Source organism: Musca domestica, unplaced genomic scaffold, assembly GCF_030504385.1.
Source record: "Musca domestica strain aabys unplaced genomic scaffold, Musca_domestica.polishedcontigs.V.1.1 468, whole genome shotgun sequence".
Lineage (NCBI taxonomy): Eukaryota > Metazoa > Arthropoda > Insecta > Diptera > Muscidae > Musca > Musca domestica.
The window spans coordinates 29,903-33,785 of record NW_026712337.1 but is presented as its reverse complement, the minus strand read 5'-3'; positions in this window follow the sequence as shown (position 1 = coordinate 33,785).

The following is a 3,883-nucleotide window of genomic DNA, read 5'->3' as shown; positions in this document are numbered from 1 at the left end:
TCCTTTACAACCTTGAGCTATTATTGCACCTTTATTACAAATATTTAATTGCTAACGAAATTTCAATTTATTGCAAAAACTGCAAACTTTGGCCAAAGGAAAACCCCTAGCAAAATAAACAATGCCTGCAAAACCTCAAGATGTTTCATTAACATCACCTAAGCCTTTATTAATCCTTTAAATAAATGCCACAATCTTAAGTGTTTGCCAACGGCCCACCCAATTCTCATCTTGAAAATGGGTAATGAAAACAATTAACGTCATCATTACCAACACGGACTGCATGTGTCCGTCCCAAGGAGCTAAGGGAGAAAAGGGAAATATTTGTGACTTGTGGTAATTTATGGCGTAGAACATATGAAACATATCCTGCCATTTATGTCGGCTTTGTTCAGTCGCAGACACTGGTGCAAATTTCTTTAATAAATAATTAAAGAAAAAAAGACAAACACAAGGGGAGATGTTCGAATTGCAGCCGTTTAAAACATAATTGCCAGGTTCTATGGGGAGTTGAAATGAAGAGTTCACTGTATGGCCTATCCTACCCCACAGGCAAAAATCGCAGTAGAAATTGTTGCCTTGGTAAACAACCAAAACGGGGGAAACCCACAGACAGCCAGGCGACAGTGTTAAATGGTTTCTGGGGATAAACACTACCAGTCATCCAGCCAAACAACCACCAAGAGGAAAAAGGGTTTAGCCTACAACCAGTCTATACAAAGGACTTTGCCACATTTTTCTGGGCCAAAGGAGGCTGTTTATTTCCCTGCTCATGTGCTTAGGGAAAAGTTAAATGAAAATAAACATCAACAGCATCCATCACGCTCATTCATCACCACAACATACACACACTCTCATAGAGTACATTATATCTTATCTCAGGGGTGGTCCATCGAACCATCCATTCATTTATCCCACCAACAAATATTGCCCACAAAACGAACAAATATTTTGTTTGATAACTTGTCAAATGTGGTTGCATGCAGTAGCATTGTTTTTGTGGAACGGAACGGAACGCACACACACACTTATACACTCCTCAATTCGTACGGTAGCATTCATCATTTGCTGGTATTAATTTCTGTTATTAGTTGGTTATTTTCTGTTATTGTTTTCTTTATTTCCCAATTGCCATGGCATTGGTGGTTTCTCCAAAAAAAAAAAGATCCACCGACAGCCCAGAGAGAAAAAACAACAACAAATATCGTAGACAAGATGTGAGCAGATCCACTGCATATGATGCATTATTCGTCTCGTCTTGACTATTTCCTTGGGGTTTTTTTCCCCGACTCATTCATCCATTCCTTCATTCACTCATGATGCTATTATTATTTTGTGTTATTTTAAGAAACATTTTAAAAACAATGAACGAAACGATAATATTGAATTGAAAATCAAAGGAATTTCAATACCATAACCGCATAGCTGGTCCAATAACAACGTCAAGGTATGACAGCCGTGAATATGAAATCATTGACAAATACCGACACACACATTGGGGAACTAAATGTTCGGGGGAAATATACAAAGTGACTGAAAGTTTAGACCCTAGATAAGAAATCACTGCAATCACTGCCCTATACCATGGGGGAACTAGATGAAGTGGGCTGGTATTATTTCCTATCTTCAAACGAGCCAGTTTTTACCAAATCAGCACTTCTTCAAGAGCTATCGTGGTCATTAGTGAGCCTGATGACTCGAGATGTTTATTATACCCTCAGCCATATGGATACAGAGGATATATACATTCGATACGTCAAAAACGTGCCTCATCGAAGTAACGGTTTTAGACCCTGGGTCTCTTCAGACTGAATGTCCGTTTCAGGACATTTGGAGCCGATGTAGGGGTATCCGTATGTCTGTCTGGCTGGTAGGTGCACGCGATAACTCTCGAAGGGGGAATTCGATTTGGTCCAAACTTGGTCCATCATTATATCATTATCAAACTTAGATCGAGTTTGGAGATGAACAATATCGGTCCACTCCTTCTGGTACCATCCCCACAAAAGGTCGAAAGTTTCAAAAAAAAAAAAAAAAACAGAAAGATAAAGGATAATCCAACTTTGCACATCTTAATATTTGCATCAGTGTTAAGTCAGGAGTTGAAAATTGTCAATATCGATTCATTCCACCAAGTTTTGAAAATCAAAACGCTCAAAAAAATGGTTTAAAAATAGGTTAATGTTTTGTTTTTTGGAAAATTATCAATATAGGTGCACATAGGCTCCATATACGAACTCCGGACCATATATGAAATTCTGGACCGATTGTGTTGGTAATTTGATGTTTTGATATGTTATGGAACAGATTCAATAAAACATTGTCTTTTTTGAAGGTTCAGGCTCCAATATGCTAAAAAATATAAGATGTTTTGAAGGTCCTAGCCACATTATCCCAATAAATGGACTTAAATGTATGTATTTTTAATTTGCCATAGGTGAAAGACGATTTCGCCAAGATATTCAGTATTTCCTTCATGCAACGGCAACCCCAATGTTAAGATATTTTAAAGACAGTCGATTTGGCTACATTAATTAAGGTAACTCAATCCAGCCTTTACTAATTAAAAAACCAGTAAGGAAAGTCGGGAGGGGCCGACTATATGATACCCTACACCACTATGCATATTTAGTAGAGCTCCCGGAACAAAATAATTTATTTGTAGTAGATTATATCATCTATCAACATTTGCCTTTAGAGCAGTTATAGTTTCCTATAGAGTGCATGATATCACTTGGAGGAAAATTATATTAAAACAAGTAAGCAAAGACTACAGTCATGCGGGGCCGAGTATGTTATTCCCTATAACACTACAATATGTTAGAAGCCCCCTTATGTCCAAATCCATATTGGAAGATTTCGCTTTTGAAATTAGGATTTTGACAAGGGACATTTGCCCAACATTTATGCACTCCGTCGGGCTGTTAGTTGTTGTAGTCCATTTTACAGCTAAATATAATCCAATGATCACCCAAAATGCTAGACTTCTTCTCTGTCCTTAACTCTATCCTGATTGAAATTATTGCGGTGCATTTTACAACTAAATATAATCCAATGGAAATCCACAATGCTAGAATTCTTCCCTGTCCTTAATTCTCCTCACAGCCGTGTCGATTGGCTTCAATTGTGTGATCTGAAAAACATTTCTGTTTTTGGTTAATTTGAACCCCTAAATATTTTGCAATCATCTCCAAAAGCAAGAAGCCCCTCCATACCTCCAAATTAAGACTCATCTATATGATTTGCTTGTCTACGATATTTGGCTATATTCGTCAACGAAATCAGCACAAAAAAGCCAGAAGTTCGCCTTTTGTGTATTTCGGATATCGCCTGTAAGTAATGCTGGTTTTTTTACATAAAATTAGTGGTCCATTGTACCCGCTGTCCTAAACTCTAACTTTATGCGAGATTTCGTGTCCGTTGGTTTCTATTTGTGACCTTTATAACGGCTGCAAAATCAGGAAAATTTTTAGTTGTTGGTCCATTTGAACCCCCTAACATATTGCGGACATCTTTAAAAACAATAGGCCTAGCCCTTCTGAACCCAACCTACCCTTGTGAGAATTTTCGTGAGGACCAGGGTTGTATGGTGAAAAAATAAGAAAAGTCAAATTGAAAAAATCGCATGCGATAAAAAATATGAAAAAAATAAAAAAAAATGTCACAAGATACTACAAAATCTATATTAACATCATTATTGGCATATTTTTCTGCGATTTTTAGATTTTATACTTTTATGTCAAGAGGGCATTCTGAATTGACAAAATTTGTCAAAATCGGTCCAGCCATTCTTGAGATATAAGCATTCTAACTAACATCCCCTTCCTTTGTATATACACATTGTATATGTTTCGTTACATAGAACCGATATATTTACTATCGG